This window comes from Idiotropiscis lumnitzeri, chromosome 14 (assembly GCF_059441095.1).
Source record: "Idiotropiscis lumnitzeri isolate Australia: NSW breed Sydney's pygmy pipehorse chromosome 14, RoL_Ilum_1.0, whole genome shotgun sequence".
Classification (NCBI taxonomy): Eukaryota; Metazoa; Chordata; class Actinopteri; order Syngnathiformes; family Syngnathidae; genus Idiotropiscis; species Idiotropiscis lumnitzeri.
Window position 1 is genome coordinate 8,472,139 of NC_142404.1, and position 17,904 is coordinate 8,490,042.

Here is a 17,904-nt window from a genome sequence, read left to right on the forward strand (position 1 = left end):
TTTTTTCAAGGAAATTAATGAATTTTCTCATTCCTGTGCACTCTACTATAAAAATGCACTAGAAAGTACAAAAAATGATTAAATAACAATGATTTAGTATAACCAGTGTGAAGTGGAGAAAAAAAGCTTTTTGAAGCAAATTTGATGAATTTCTGACATGAATATATTTTTGGGCGGCTCTGATTTATGTACAAGGCATCCTAGAAATTACATTTTAACACCCAATTATTTCCGCGCTGTGCCCCAGGAAACAAATTGAATGATGAAAATAATGAAAACCAATCTTCTTGAAACGGTGCAAAGAGAATAAAAAACCTTGCAGGTAAATTCATAGGATTTTCATTAGCGGTTGACTGGAGGTCAACTGTGTCTTTAAAACATGATCTCTTGCATAAATACAGCACCACACATGGTTCGTGCAATTCAAAAACCTCCAATTTGAAGTCATTCCACGCTCAGAAAACCTTTATTTACACCAGGGATTACATTTGAAATAATTCTAATGTGTCATACGTTGTAAGGACACTTGAAATCCTACACAGTAAAACTACAATAAAGCAAAACTGCTCAATTTTTGATGGCGCATGACATACAAGGTGAGTGACACCGTTACCTTTTCATAGCGTTTTGTTGTGTAAATTAAGTTGATGAATGTACAATGCATTTGTCTTGATATTTGATTCATGATCAATTGTATTGTTAATTTTTTTTACACTTTCCTCCCAAGGATGCACGCGAAACCAACTGGATTTTTGTCACGCCACAAATGTAGCTCAGGCTAAGATTTTTTTACTCGTCCAAAACTTTTTTTTGCAGAATCCTCCTCCGGATGTGGATTTATAGATGAGTGATCATGTCGAGGACTTGGCACAATATGCATTAAGCAAGTCTATTTTGAAGGCGTCACACATGCGATTGGATAAAAATGTATTAAAAAGTTTCTTTTTCTTGGTACATCCCCGTTCCCAAAAGCCACTGATGTCAGCTAGCTTGTTGACAAGCGCTGATATGACAGCATTTTGCGATCCAGTGTTCCCAGCAGGACTTATCAACCATGTCAGGAGTGTGTGTGTGTATACATATATAATATACTGCGTGTGTGCTCTTCTACTCCAACCTTGGTCTCTCGCTGTTTCTCCGGGAAAGGATAAAAACGATCCCCGCCAATGTTCTCGATGACTCTGCAAAGTCTCCGCTCCAAATCCCCGATAAGAGCCTGTCATGGATAACTGTAAATCTGACATGGCCCCAAGGCAGTGTGGGGGATGAAGTCCTCCCATCGGGAGGGGGACTTGGTGGGGGCTTGATTCAGGCTGATGCTGCAGAAAGTGAGCGTAGGATGGCGGTCACTTGTTTAATTCATTTGTCAAGGCGCCCTCAAATCATATCGCCGCAATTTCTCGGTCAACCCCAATTTTTTGCTAGCCCATACGTTTCCTCTAGAGCAGATAGCTGAAATGGCAAATATAAATAAAGCGTAGTGAGACCTTTTCGCCCGCCTGTCACAGACAGTATGCCTCCTTAAGTCTAAGCACTTATTCTCCATGTCCACGGCACGCTACCGATTCTACTCGATATCGACAATTTTAAGGCATGATGGCACTTGCTCACCTCGCTTGAAAATCCCTAATAGCTTCTTGGACCTGGTAAAGGGAGGTACTATTCTAAGTGTATGGGCGACAGTCTTTCGCCTTCTTCAGAATGTCACATGAGCATCATCTGATAGACGACAACAAAATGGGTGGTCTGCATCGAGAAGGGCATCCAATATAGAGATTGTACCTGCATTTCATGTGAGTGACTTTTGGTGGCAACGCCTGACGATGGGGAGTGGCTGAAAAAATATATATATTATTTGCAACCATAGCAACTGTATACTAATGTCCTGGTAACCCACTTCTTGGGAGCTGTAACTCATCATTACGGGTAGTTCTTACCCTTTGTCAATGTCCTGGGTCAATTTGCAATGAGCCAGCAAATAACCCATCATTGGCACTGTCCCTTTTGGGCCCAATGCCGGATTAGCCATTTCACCCAATTTGGGATCGTTTTGACCAAGCAGGTTTGAGGGGGTACATTATGGCAGATACGTAGAAGTAGACGAGTTCTGAGCAGGCTTTTATGCTGCAGATTTCGATAACAATCACCCTTTGGCGACAACGACCGAGACCAGTCACGAGCATTTGCTGCTCAATTTTCAATTTTAGAGCCGCTCACTGTCCTAATGATTACATTAATTATTGATTAATCTAAAAGGTTCATTAATCTGATACTACACGGCACGGTCTCTGCAAAGTGCCAGCAGGAGGTGATTGTTTTTTTTTTGTGATCGCAAAGAAAGCCATTGATCGCAGATTACGTACTTTTCCATGGAAATCGGACGATCGGTAGCCAATTGATCGGAGCCCCGTTACTTGGGAGTAGTACTGGTTGTGTTAACAGCTTGCCCAGAATTCCAAACATGCCACGCAGATAACATTGAGCGAACATAAACCACAGCTGGTCTCTGTGTGGTAACTAGTTGTGAAGACAGCTGAGAATGACAAAACTCATTTGAAGGAGTATTGGGCTCCACAGTGTCCACTTTGCTGCAGCACTCCGTTTTCTTGCTGCCCTCAGTCTCAATTAATCCCCTTACGCATTCCATTCAGCCAAGTACGACAGCCATTGGTCATTTTAGCAACGAGAAAAGCGCGTTAGGAGTTTATTGGACCATGAAATGTACATATTGACATACAAGTACTCTTATATCAGATTGCTGCCGCTCTTGAAGGAAGGGATTGATCACACCCAGCTTTACACTTGACACATGTTTGATGCATTGTAACTGATTTGACCACTGAGGAGGAATTTCAACAAAGGCAGCATTGATGGAGAACGGATCGCAGCCATAGATGTCCATAGGGCAGCTCACTCAAGACTTCTGTTGACATGCAGCATTTGCGCTTCCATGTATGAGGATGCGCCAGTGAAACAAAGGGCATTTTTGACAGTGCAGGACGTTGGCCCCGCAAGATGCACTCGGAAGGTTGTCGTGGCACGGTCAATAGCTCGCTCTCCAAATGATGAGGAATGGCCGGCGCTGCGGTAACACAGGCGGGAGATTGATCACACGCAGACGGCCCGAGATTAAATGGCTCTCTTGTAGCGAGCCAGTCTGCGGCCCCCGTCGCCTTGGAGCGAGGCGGCATCTGCATGTGATCAATCCACAACCTATTGCTTTGTGGATGCGTGTGTGTGTGTGTGTGTGTGCTTTTGACTTTGGTATTGCCCCGCTTTCTTTGTCTAATAAACCTGCCAAATTATGCATCTGTCAAGATTTTAATTCGGCGAGTTTTTATGAGTCACCTGTGTTTGCATGGACTGAAATAGAAATAGATTTTAACTGTCATACCACACGGTACGTAAACGGTGGCAGCTTGACTTAGACGCGGCTGCAAAAAGAAATTACACTGGGCCCATTACAGTTTTTTGGGGGTGGGCACACTTCTTCAACTTCAATTTGATGTGCTCAGAAATATTTTTTGGTCATTTACAAGTGGCAGTTCATCCTAAAATTCTAAAATATAGAAGACAAATAAAAAAACAATGGTGTAGTTCTGTGTGCATTTGTTCAACTCTGAAGTTATTCTTCAGCATAACATATGCACAAATAAATAAGTGCACTGACGTCAAGCTGAGCAGTCAAGTAAAACATTCATGCTTGGAGAGGTTACTGCAGCAGACAAGGAGCACAAGGAGCAGCAGAATGCAGGTTAGCCACCGATTTACCTTCCGGTTGTTTTCTGTTTGCTCCCTAGATGCTTTAGCTAATTCTTCTAGCATGAATGCTTGCGTCAGTGTTCAACTCGACATCAGTGCTTATAGGAAGGGATGGAGTAGAGTAGAGGACTTCTTGCTTGCTATCGTTCGGACCATTGTCATATCTTGTTGTACTGTGTTTTTTTGAAAAAATAAATAAATAAATAAAAAATCTGAATGTCCATTCTAAATTAGCAACGGAGCCACTCGCCATTTTTTAATTTTTTAATTGTCACATGACCTGTGTGCATTTGCGTGTGCAGGTACATGCAAGCGTGTGCCTGCGCGCGTGTGTGGGGGTGTGTGTGTGTGTGTGTGTGTGTGTGTGTGTGTGTGTGTGTGTACATGCGCAGGGCCAACTTTCCCAACAGGCTTACCTGGGCTTGAGTTATTGATTTTTCTGTCAATCACTTTACATTCTTGCAATTGAACAACCGGCAGGCAATTCTGCGCAGCTCCGTGGTTCTGCGCAGCTCCGTGGTCATAGTCGAGAGGGTCTAACAGAAGTCGTATAGTGGAATAGTTTCAAAGTAATTCTGCCACTTGTTGACATTTCTGTCATTCACATACTACGAAACACGAGCCAATCGGAAGGCATTCAACATGACTTTATTCTGTCATTTGTTTATTGTGGCCGCCGTGGTCCAATGACACGCACGCACGTACGATAGTCTGAAAATTGTCATAGTATATCTCGATGTAGAGGAAATTCCTTTTATAGATATCCAGATGTCCACGGCCACCGGTGCAGAGTAGAGCGCAGGCTTGCTGGGGCTAGCCGGCCTCATTTGAAGGCCGTAAAAAAAAAATGTGGCTCTCGCCAAAATGCCCGTGAGTGAAAAGCGGATGTTGACGTGGGACGTCTCAGCCTCGCTGGAGAACAGGCGCACTTGGATGGGACGCTCGCTTGCGCAACCCTGGCGCCTGAGAGCGACCCAGGGCGGCAGGCGACGGCAGCCTGAACGCCGTCACGACGACTTAGTTCTTTTGATGTCCTATAGAATGCTCGCCCCTTTCTATAGCTCGCTGTCCGCTATGGTAAAAGTGTGGCGTTAAGTCAAATTAGTGACAAGTTTTCTTTCCTGCCAAAATGTCCTTGTTTGTATTCGGCGTAGGGAGTGTCATGAGATGCTTTCATGGACGTGCAGACAAGCGGCTTTAAGTCATGGAGTGTTAGATGTGTAGTGTTTGTTTGTTCGTGATGATGCTGAATACTATTTGTGAGAATTTGCGCTCGAAAATGATTCATATCCTTAAAATGAATTCAATTCCTGCAAGCCCTTGTAACATTTATTTTTTTCTACTCAGCAAAAAATTTAGCTCAAAATCCTTGGATTATGTTCTTCTAAACATTAGCATTTTATATTATTATATATTATTAAGAAAATATTTTGCCCTATTTTAGGGGTTAAGAGGGGTTAAGATCATTTCATCCTGTAGCCTCAAACCAGAAGGCAAGTTTAGCCAATCATATGCAAAAAGAAAACTACTTTCTGAAAAGACTTGATGTTACTGTGAATACTGATTTATTTGATGTTCCTTAGGAATTTAAATTAATTTTGGTTTAATTTATTTTTAACCGATACTTCTTTAACAGGTGAAAACTGTATTTAGGTTTTAGTTTGCAATCCTGGAGAATACAATTTTGGAGACATTTGAAATAACTCTTTAAAAAGTCAACCCCAAAAATGTCTTAAAAAAGAATATGCCCCATTAGTCAAAACACGGTATTTACATACAATTTGTATTTAAAATATTTCTGAAATAGCCTACATATTTGATTTTTTTTCCAACAGCAACACCAAGTTTATCATTTGAGGAAAAAAATCATTTAAAAAAAATGGAGGGCACAATCGCTATAAACGAGGTACCACTGAACATTTCAAAACTTGAATACAATCATTTTTAAACTATCCCAAAGTTACATTTCCCCAACTTGAATCTCTTAACACCTATTTTCTGCGTAATTATTGCAACTTATATATAACCCACTTGTTTCCCGCTCCCAAAATGTGTAGAAATGTTGCATCTTCAGCTCATCAGATCAACACTTGTGCCCATTAAATAGCGTCAACTCTCATCAAACGCAGAATTATTTATATACTTTGAATATGCTTCAGAAGTCAAGGCAACAGCACGGAGGATTAGATGGACACTTTGTCATTGGTTGCCGTGCTGCCTAGCAACCGCTATCTTTGCTTGTGCTTGCTCTTAATGGAATGACCCCGGTGATACAACTTCGGTACATGATTCTTTATACAACAACGGAAATACAGTGAACCCTCAAAAATCAAATAATATGAAATTGGATCGGAGAAATAATGCAAAAATATCCCTAAACTCTCACAAAAATGTCCCTAAATGTGAGCGTGAGTGGTTGTTCGTCTTTGTGTGCCCTGTGATTGGCTGGTAACCAGTGCAGGGTGTGCCGTGCCTACTGCTCGAAGACGGATGGGATAGACTCCGGCAGGCCTACGAAACTTGTGAGGCAAAGCGGCTCAGATATTGGATGTATGGATGGAAATAATTGTGATAAATGACATATAATTTGTATGCCATAAATGGATAGATAGATTGGCAGACGATTGGCATTTTGATTGCTAACAGCCAATCACAATTAGCACTGTTTTACATCCTGCAATTGGTGGCTCAAAGTTGATTAAAATCACACAAAAAGGAACAATGACTTATTTCTTTGCTGCTTTTTCCTTAGGTTGGCTACTGCGTGTATTTCGGGTCCACATTTTGCAGTTTACTCTATGACAGAGGTTGGTGTCACAAACAAAAACTGTTTGCCTTCACCTAAAATCAAATGTATCACAGCAAAGAAACTCAACGGGCAATCCAGTCAATTTTGCTTTGTTACATCCTCAATGAGTCGAGAACCTCTGATTGGTTTATTATAAAGTAAATGGATTGATTAAATGCTCTCCTCTATAACTTATCTGATTAAATATGTATTTGGTACTCAAGTTATAACGTGTTTATGCTAGAAACATTTTGACAGTAACTCCAACTAACTTTGTTACTGCCTAAATGTAATATATTACTGTACATTACTTTTGTAATGCGTTACAACGTCCCAACAGTGATATGCACACGTTGGCCCCAACACTGTCATACTAGTGTGTTGAAAATGTTGCCATTAAAGTGAAAATATATCAATGGAGAGGCATATTTGAGAGTTGATTTTGTTTCTACAAATAAGGATAGGATAGGTTCCCCCCAAAATCCCGGAAAATGTCAAAAAATGGAATGCTGAAAATGTTTTCACCGTATGCCAAAAAGCCCTCCTAAAAAAAAAAAAAATGTCCTCTCTCTTGTTATACAGTACATGACTTCCCCGTCTGCATTTGAGTAAATAAATGCCCCCAGCGAATATTTGCAGAACTCCAGTTGACAAGTATGATTCTCAGCATCGCATAGTTGATGGTGAACGCTTAGTCGAACTGCGACCTAACATGAACCATGGCTGTGCATTACGCTTTTCCAACTTTCGCTTTCTCTTTGCAAAAAGTCTCGGAGAATGCGGGGGAGGAATCTTGATGTACGGATGAGAGGCTTCATATTACAGTAGTGTGTCTACTTCTGTGTGTATTATTTGTTTTGTGTGTGTGTGTGTGTGTGTGTATGAAAAGGTAGGGAGCGAATTATGCACCACATCAATTGCGGCCTCATCACCGTGACAACTGTATCTCCTCCCGTTATCACTAGAACAGCTACTTCTCCACAGCGCCCGCCCCCTTCTTTTCTTTTTCGCTTTTCTTTTGTAATCATTTCTTTTTTTTCTTCTCGCGTGCGCATGCTCAACTCCCGGTTGCCACGGTGCCGCCTCCTTCGTCCTTCATGGCTGCTGCCTGTCACGCCAGGGTTCATTTTTCTGTGTGCCTTTGCACATGTGGGTGGATTCGGTGACTGCACAATAACCTTTCCTTCCCGCACATTGCTGGTGTATCGTCGATTTGGAAAAAAAAAAACAAATGGAGAAAAGAAAAAAGACGACTATAACGCGTCATCCAAAGAAGCCAGCAACTGTGTATCGATTTCATACGTCGTCATTCAAACGACGCCGGCTGCCGGGGGACTTGATTGGCTAGGTGGGTCCACGGAGGATTAGGCCTCCTCATTGCCTCGTGTTTGATCTAAATGCGTTCTTGACGGCCATGTCGGGCCTGACAAGTTGATTGGGCCGCTCTGCTCTGGGATTAACTCGCCAGCCTGGCAGGGTTTTTACAATCAAAGATCAAGCCAACGCGCTGTTTGGCTGAGCAGCTCTGGGATTGACTTAACAGCCTGATGTGCTAATGCGGAGTTATCCCAAGGTTGAGCGAACACAAAAGGGAAAGGACACGAAGAGCGCTCGGTGCGCCCGCGCTTGAGCAACGCTTATCGTTGGCTTCATTCTTAATCACCGCTTCGAATAGATCATTGTTCACACACTATTAGGACTTTCGACTCGCCAAATGACTTTATTCTTCTAACATACGGCTTTATTCGACGAGATTATATTATCATAAATTACATTTTTATCATCAGAAAATGACCGCGTTATTTTTTTGTAATAGTCACACTTTTTTCTCACATGATCACTTTCTCTTTCTTTCTTTCTTTTTTTTTTTTTTTTTTTACTTGTACCATGACGATTTGATTCTTTACAGTTTTACTTTGTTGACATTACCACATAATGGTATCATAACATTTTTTTGGGATAGCTTTGCTGATTTTCATCGTTTTCCCAATAAAATCACAACTGCAAAATTACAAAATTCCAACTCGATCCTGAACGCAACCTTAATTTTTTTTCTCATTGTATTCAGACTTTCAGTGTGCTAATAATATTTTAAATTTATTTTTTACTGCAACTTTCTTTTGGCAAAATCACAAAATTCCATCACCATGCCTGTGACATGTTGACTGTATATTCCAACTTTGTAATGACTTTTGTCTCACTAAATATGTTTTTAGTAGGTACCTCTCCATTTTCACTTTTTTTCTTGCAAAATTCAGACTTCCTGCTCATAGTTTTCCTTCATTTTTCACTAATTATTCCCATGTTTTCAAGCCTTCCTTGCTGGAGGTGACCTTCCTTGCCTTTTTTTTTTACCATGCATTCTCCACTCGCTTTGAATCCAAAGCTCAAGGGAAGCCCTCCCAGATCCTCTCTTATGTAACTCCGCACCGCCCTTTCTCTAACCCTCTCGTTCATCAGTACATTCGTAAAAAAATAAAAGTGTCGTTAGCGCTCAAGGTAGTCCAAGTAACAATGATGTCCTTTCTCCAAAAGGCGATGCGTTGAAAAAAAGCTCCATTTGGCAGGTTTTGGCTCAAAATGGCAAACAAGATGAAATGAATGTAGCAGTCGCTCGCCGTGTAGCTTGAATAAAACCTTTTCAGGCTTTATTTTAAGGCACTCATTCCCAATAATGTATCTCTCTAAACTCCCCACCCCCAACCTGGCGCTTGATTGGCTTGCCGTACGCTGCGATCGCCACAGCGGCGACGTCTCTACGGCCGCTTATGAAGCCGTAAACTGGATTTCCTGTCGTCCCAGCTACTCTGTCATTAAGGAGGCTGTTTTTAAGCCTTCCCCCGGCTTAACACTATTTACATTCTAATTATTCTTCCCTCGGCAAGAAGAATTGCAGCAGTGTTCGGGATATTAGACAAGCTTCATTCCAGCAGTGAGTGGATTTACATAAATAAGGAGTTTGATACGTGGAAACACAAGAGGAAGCGAGTAGGAATATGGCGACAAAAGTCAACGCAAAAAATCTTGGACAATTGCGAAGAGCCACCTTGAAATCACCAGAAACTAAAATGGTGAAGAAAAAAGTCAGAAAAAAAATAATTTTCATAGGTTTTTCTCATGTCATAACTCTTTTTCCCCTCATAATATTCCAAATTTATTCTTATAATGTACTTATGTAAATCACCACTATCCATTCAAAATGTTTTTTCATCAAACAGTAAGCCATAATTAAATTTAAAAAAAAGGCCTCATAATATTGGGGCTTTCTCATCATAAAAATATTTTTTGTAATTTATCCTTTCACTTATAACATTAAGTAATTGCATAGGACTTTTTTTAATTATATTTCCACTTAAGTTCAATTATTACTTTTTTCTCAGAATATTCTGACTTTGTTGAAAAATTAATGCCATAGCCTTACACATCTCTTTTCATAATACAATGATGCAAACGTAATATAGTGAAGGATTTTTTTTTTCACGCAATACAAATGCATTACTGTAATTTTAGGACTTACTGACACAATTGCTAACATTGCAAATATTCAGCCAATTATTTAAAAAAATGGTAGTACCATTTTATTTCAGTTGCGTTACTTCTTTCTCATTAATACATACTACTGAGTTTTTCAGACCCCCCCCCCCAAAAAAAAAATATATTTATCTTTATTCCTGCTATTTTTCATTTTTTTCCCCTTTTCGGTGTGCTATAAAATGGATGTGGTTGCAAAAGTAGCGCGGTAGCCGAGGCTGCTTTCCGTGGCTCTTTCGGTCTCTCTTTCTTTTGTTATACAAATATGTGTATAAAGTGGGCTCCAGGGGCCTGAAAGAGGTCCTCTTGAAGCAAAGCATGTGATCAATATTGCTTCAGGTTCCCTCATTATAGCAATACACCTCATTGTGTTTACCATACAATGGACTTATTTGTGAGTGTGTGTTTGTGAGTGCATAATAAGGCACGTGTTGTTGCTCTCCTGGTATCCTCAGCAGAGTATCTGACGCTTTCACACTTTTTACCGCCAGTCCTCACTTTTGGGAACTGTGCTAGCAGTGGACTTAAGAGTCGACTTCTTCATTTAGCCTGGTGGAACAAACGACGGAACGAAGGCCAGCAGGCAGTGCGAGGAAGTCCCACTTGTGCCGACTGATCGCTCCGGCGGTTTTGCAGAACGCTTTCCTGACCACTACGTTACAAGACTCCATCATGCTCACTCAGGTGTGCGCCACAGCCATATTAAAGCCCCAGGCTCATTTTCAGGTCACATTGATACACGGCGCAATATAGTGTACATCGAAAAAAAAAATCCTATCCTTTTCAGGTAACAAAAGATGATAGTAATGGCGTTTTGCTCAATGGAAGACTTTTGATGTCGGTCTACAACTCAAAATAAAAAATGAATACCTAAGTACCGTACACCACGTTTCAAACTGTTTATCACCTTAATGATACAAAATTGTATAGGGAGAGGAAATATACCAAGAGGCAAAAACAAGGGGTCAATTGAAAAAAATAATAAAACAAACATGGAATATAAAGAAAAAGTCCAAGTCACGTAATATTGGAATCGAGCATGTGTTATAACATGAAGATGATAAACAGAAAGAGACTGAGCATTGAGTCCAGAGGGACACCGTTTTCTGAAAACAAGAGATGTATCTCTACAAACGCGAGATATGCACTTCTTCTCCTCTTTGTAAAATCTACTGACTCTATTCTCTTAAAACATTCCAACATTGTTCTTGCAAAGCTACATTTTTCTTCTTGAGCTGCCACAATGTTATTCTTGTATTTGTATTCACACTCAGAAATCAGAAATATATCCTAATTCTGTTGCAATATTTTCCTGCAAATGCTTGACTCTTTTCTTGGAAATGCAGAACTTGCATAAAATGCCGGCTTCATTCAATTAAATATTGTTGACCGCTATTTTTGTAAAACTTTATTCCCTTCAAATTACAATTTACCACTTACAGCATAACAACATTTTGAAATGTAAGTCACGATTAAGTAAAACAATTATACCTTCACAATAATCATAAAGTTCTATTCTGAGAGTCGTTAACAAGAACCTGTAAAGGACATTCGGATTCTGATTCGAAAGCTCGATGCAGACTGTATAGATACTTCCTGGTTGTACCTGATTGGCTGACTGCTGTAACCTATCTGCTGTATGTGCTCCAGTCAAAACGATGGCGGCGACACACTCGTGCAATGCGCACCTAGCAGTATACCGTCCAGGCTACTTGCATAAAGATACATGTGGTCCACTGTGAGTATCCGTGTGTTCTGAATGCTCCATTGAGAAAGCCTTCGATATTGTGCTTACCGTACGTTGTCACAAATGAGGATTAGGCTAATGTTGTTGTTGTTGTGTGAACGTTGCTTTCTTTGTGTCCTCAAAGTCCCAGTGGCTCCTTTTTGAATGCTAATGACAGATTTGCCTCAGAGGCTCCCTCTTTTCCATAGAAGATCCGTCACAAACATTTCTTTTCTTCCAACTGCCTCGGTGCAAATTCTCACCCGTGATCTCTCACCCCCCATACCCCTTGACCCCACAGTCCGTCTCACTTTTTGTTTCTGTTAAAAGCCCTGACCATCACATGAAAGAACTAAAGCTCTACGATCCTTTTTTTCTCCTTCCGCTGTCTATCCAATTTTTTTTTTCCAGTCGAATTTTAAAAAGCTTCAAAATGTGTCACTGTCTTGTTGGGTGCTGTTGTTACCCTTGAGGGCTTTCAAAATTGGGTTCCAAAGGAGACATTCAAAATGTTTTTCCCATCTTGTGATGTTCGCCTTATTTCGCGAAAAAATTTTCAATGGCTCTCGGTGGGGGTTGGATGAATTATGGATGTATCTTGTAATATCGGATCATACCCTATTCTTTTTTTTCCCCTCTTGATAAAATAAAATGTGATGAAAGCTCAACAGACAGTCAAACGGGGGTCATCAAAGACCGCAGGAGGCTCCGAAATAAACAGTAAAAAAAAAAAAAAAAGGCAACGGAAAAAGGAGGATTTTGTTCAAGACAGAACGAAAATGACCTCGAAACCAATCAAATATGGCCGACATCCTGCTTATAGTCACATATGGATTTAACTGCTGAAAATTTCACGTTTTCATAAAAAGGCTTTGATTTTTTTTAAGTATGGTGTGTTTGTGATGTAACATGGAGCTACCGTATTACAAAAATATTGTGAGTTACCCACCCGTAGCTCTTTGTCAATGATCATTCATCTTTCAAATTGAATGTATGAACAGCACAATTTATGTCCACCGTACATCGCTGGAAATGACTTTGTTACATATGTCCAAGTCATGGGAGTAAATGATGTCAAGAAGCACAATGCATGCTTGCGTTCTCACCTCCCAGGGTGATGAAAAGTAAACGGTTTGAACACACAGACACGGCGGCGATCAGCACCGAGTACACAGTCGCTCCATTCACTCACCAAACGTCACCGTGTTTGAGCGGCCGACTATAAACACGCAGCGAGTGTGTCCTCTCTCTGGTCCAATCGGGGTCTATCGATAGCTGAGTCTGTCTCGTTTCCTGATTTGATAAGAGATGTCTGAAAACGATGCCTCAATCGCATTACGGCTCTGTTTTTCGGTCGCAGCAAAAACGCACCAATTAAATTAATGTTGTCGGTAATGCTGATTCCATCTCAATGAATGGTCCCATTCAGAAAAAAAAAAAAAAAAAAAGTTTGAAGAATCACCAGACCAAACACGTTTCTGGAATAACGTCATATTTTGAAAGACGTCTGCAATGTCGCAAGAAAGTAGATTTGTAATATCCAGCCATCCATTTTCCAAAGAGCTTGTCCTCATTAGGGTTGCGAGGGAACTGGAACCGATTCTAACTGACTTTGAACAAGCGGCGACAAACACCCCGGATTGGTCACCTGTCCGTCACTGAGCACAAATATTGTACAGTAAATAATAAAAAAAATAAAATAAAATGATGGCATATAGAATTTTCCACATGAATGTAACTCCCGTTATGAACTGGATCACAGCATATGTTTCTTTTTCTTCTTTTCTCTCATAAAATCAATACGGCAGCATTGGATCTTAAATTGTAAGTCCGACCAAAAAGAAAAAAGACACAGATTCAACCATTTTCAAATATTCTTCTAAAATACGATACCTTTATTACATTATTGTGAGGACAACTGAGAATGAAGAAATAAGACAAGTAAAACCAAAAATAAAACCTGTAATGTAATGAAAATAAACAAGTTTCATAATGAAATAATAATTTGCTGAAATTGCATTAAATCACCACATTGACGCTAACAGGCACTGTCTCTTTGTGCTATCCACACTACTCGACCTCTTTCAAATTACACATTTTTCTTGTAAAATAACATCATGAGCCCTCAGATAATTTCTGGAATTATACAAGAAAATCTGTCATTTGAACCGAGTCATTTATTTCCAGCGTACAGTAGCGAGTTGACAACATTAAACGTTGTTGTTGTCCTTGCCATTGGTAGGAAATGGGACACAATATTGATTGGGTATTGTCATATAAAAAATAGTTATGACTCATAATACAGTTTTGGTATGCCAACTTTAAGATATTAATACGGTTTCTCTCCTGACGATCAGCCTAAGCACAAAAATGTTGTTTCTGTCTTAAACATTGCCAAGATCATATGATTGAAATAATCTTTCTGTAATTGCTCAGGGAAGAATATGAAATCGTGGCAGCGAGGAACGATGTTGAAGTCGTTGAGGAACTTCTTTACCTCAACAGTTGTGCTCTGCCACCATCTTGGAGCATCTTTTGGCATTTGTGAATCTATTTATGGTTGAGTGCCACTTACTGAGTTTTTAGGCTAGCATGATGTTATCATTGGTAAATTGTCGCGACAAAATTGGAAAATAAATCAATCTGCAATACCCACGCTTTGTTTTGTCCATATTACATTCCACTCCCCCTGTTTCATCCAAAAAATCACATCAGCATCAGTGCCACGAAAAGCACTTTTGCCAGTGTTTCTATTTTGGTCAGCTTTTTGTTACGCTCTTTGGAAAAGCGACTTTGCACTTTCTACATGCAGCCATCATGGAAAGGAAGCTTTTTTTTCGGGGGGGGGGGGACCTGTTTGGGGCCGCAAAGGCTTTTGTGCTTCACACTAGTTGACTGTGATTTATTGCTCCGTGGTGAAAAGATGCAATGTGCTGTAGATATTGTGTGTGTTGCATGTGTCACCTCATTAAGATCAGGCTTAAGCTAGTTGGCTCGCCAGAAACTGAGCTTTTCATACTGCTTTTCCGCTGCACTTTACATACCTTGATTCATCGTCAAAATAAGTACAGTTAAATAACAAAATTCAAAAATGGAAATGGAAATGGAGTCTCCTGTATGCAATTATCATTAGTTTTGTTCTAATCTGTCAGAGTGCTCTTTTAGAGGCATCATAGACTGGGGCCTTTGCCTACTTTGATCGGAAGTGGCCGAAAAATGCTCATATTTGGCCTGATATCGCAACTTTACAAGACAAATTCCGTCCAAGCGGACAGTAAGAAAAGTCTGGAATCTGAAGCCTTTCCTTACCTACTTTGGGAAAGAAGCAGAGTACCTCCTGGATCTCGACTGGCCGCCTCACAATTGATCATAAAGTAATATGATAAATAATGCTATGTTGTTGCATAAAATTAGCTAAAGTTGATATTTATCTTATACAATTTATCGTAGCGTTATCACAATTGTGAGCATCGTTGTGGGAGTCGTCGCTCAAATTTCACTTTAATCAAATTGCAAAAAAAGCAGAAAATGTTGCGTCTCTCTAAGAACATGGATTGGATCGTGTGCTTGCACTTTGTTGGAAGAGCCCTCATATCTTGACTCCATTCCACCATGCAGCTTGTGTTTTTAAGTGGATGTTTTATCGAAACTGCAAGGTTCTTTTTAATGCCTATTGAATGTTTCATGCTTGAATTGTCGGCAAAGCTCCATTGGAACAATAAGACACGGAAAGCCCTGGAGCTTAAGTACATTCTCCATTTCTTCTTTGAGTAAGGGAGGAGGGGGCAGTTTTTATTTTGAAGGGGCCAGTCAGGAACGTAATTGACTTTGCTTCATCCTTTCATCCCTTTTTTTTTTTTTTTTTTTTTTTTGCTGCTTCTTGGCTGTCCGCAAGGCTTACGATTTCAAGCCTTTGCTTGACGGTTTGTGTTGGTTTAAATACAGTTCATCCTGTTCCTTGCCCGCCTGTTGACATCCACTTAACTCCATCACTCTCAACAATAGAAGAGGTTATTGAACCATTAATGTTAAAATAAAATGTATGTATGTGTGTGTGTGGGGGTGTGCGTGTGTGTGTACATGTATATGTGAGGTTAAATTTGGAAGTGGAAGAATTCAGTTTGATCCAGTGGGCTTATGATTTGTATCGATAAGACATCACTCATGTGTGATGTGTAAGGCAAGTAAAGTTGGTTGGGATTCCAAATTGCTGGAATTCTTTTTAGGCACCTTTTTCTTTGCTAACTGTGTTACCCGCATTATCTCCCTCCTTCTACTTCTCACATATCTACTTTAACATCACCACCAGCAGCTCAGAGGTCTCCCCTGGGGTGCCCCGTTGGCATGACGGCCGGAGCAAGGCACAGCTGTTATAGCGAACGGGCAGGTTTCGGGCAGCAGTCCAGGCTTGCCAGCAGCTGGATTAGCTCCAATTAGCATCTGAACTCCTGTAATGTGACAATATGACAGGGATTATGCTCCTTGAGGGCATGTGGCAAGGAAGGTACTGTGTGTGTGCGAGTGTGAGAAAAATGTTAGGAAGCAAGCAGGTAGAAAGCTGTAGAGAAGCTACTCTAAGATTATTGGATGCTGAGTTGAGGAAATGGGACGAAAGTGCAGAGTGGACAAAAAAAAAAGAGAGAGTTGGTGAGGGAAGAAGGGTTACTGCACTGTGTGTATAACAAGGCAAAACAAAGTTGAATTGCTTCAGGAGAAAGATGACAGGATACTCTCGGTTGGTCAATTTATTTGGTACACCAGTGCAATAGAATCTTCTGCAGGGATAGGCAACCTAAGGGCTGCCAGGAAATTCTAAAAACAAATATGAGAACTTGTTTATTCACTGTGTGATTTATTTTCTGTTTGACATTCTGGTCTACCTGTGGTTGTCGGGTTTGATGAAATTGTCTACTGTAAATCAGTTTATATATTTTTTTTTATTCTTATTTATGTCTCTTGATTGTGCTTTGGAATGCAAAATGAAACTAATAAAAATGCCATTTAAAAAAAAAAAGCCAACAGACAAATGCTTACATAAATATTTGTAACACAAAATTTCTCCTATACTTGAACTGCAATATAGAATATTTTTTTACATATAGTTTTTTTAAATGAAAGTTTGATGCAGTTCATATTTACATAAAATATCTTGACTAATTTATTAAACTCTATTTTTGTCATTTTTTTATTTTATATATTTTAACTGTCAAGCATATCTGCCTCTTATTTTACAAGTTCAACAATGTTTATATTCTTATTTTAATTTTATTCTTTTCCCCTATTATTATTATTTTATTATTATTATTACTATTATTATTATTATATATTTTATTACACTCCAAATACATTGACATACATTTCAATATAATAAAAACATGCTTGCAAACACTATTTATTATATATATATTTTTTACAGTTTATTTTTCACACATTTTTATGATTCTTCGTTATTAGTCCTGCAATTAGCTGGCAACCAATTCAAGGTCTGCTCGCCTACACCTGGGATAGGCTCCAGCATGCCTGCGACCCTCGTGAGGGTACGCGGTTTGGATTATGGATGGATAATGGATTTTTTTTCCCTTCATATATAAAAAAAAAAAATATTAACAGAATATATTTTATTTTCAAATATTTTTAATTTCTGTTTTGTTGACATTGTGAACGAATGAGCACACCGATGCTCACATTTAGCCAATGGATTCTTAAATCAAATTTCAATTGGAACTCGCCCATTTAATTAACATGAGGCTGCAGCTGCCATGTTTGCCTCTCCGAAAGCTCATTGTGTTCAAAGCAGAGAGACTTTCACTTTTTGGCAGAATCTTTTGACAGCAACTCACGGTCTTATCTCTGTTTTCAGACCTAAACTAAATTCCAATTTCTACCTGTGAGTTTTTAAGCTCCTTCCAAACAAGCTAGCGAGTGTCCCAAGGCTTTCCCCCCCCCCTCCCACCACTACTTTTTACTTTTCCTCATTCATCTACATTTGTCCTTGAACGCCTTTGTACGGCAGTTCCACCGCTCTCCTCTTGTTTCAACGAAGTCACGGCGACCGTGGTGTCGAGAGCCAATACCCTCCACTCACTCCTGCCGCCCC

At 39.9% G+C, this 17,904-nt stretch overlaps 1 protein-coding gene and 1 long non-coding RNA gene across 4 annotated transcripts in view; one reads left to right on the plus strand and one right to left on the minus strand.

The window, feature by feature from the left end:
- Positions 1 to 1,210, minus strand: part of LOC148323310 (uncharacterized) — a 4,543-nt gene extending 3,333 nt beyond the window's left edge. The window contains exon 1 of the long non-coding RNA XR_015846439.1: positions 1,118 to 1,210. This is a non-coding gene — a long non-coding RNA (uncharacterized LOC148323310). The remainder of the gene's footprint in view (positions 1 to 1,117) is intronic.
- il1rapl1a (interleukin 1 receptor accessory protein-like 1a) overlaps positions 1 to 17,904 on the plus strand; it is a 211,702-nt gene that overhangs the window by 49,750 nt on the left and 144,048 nt on the right. The window lies entirely within an intron of this gene.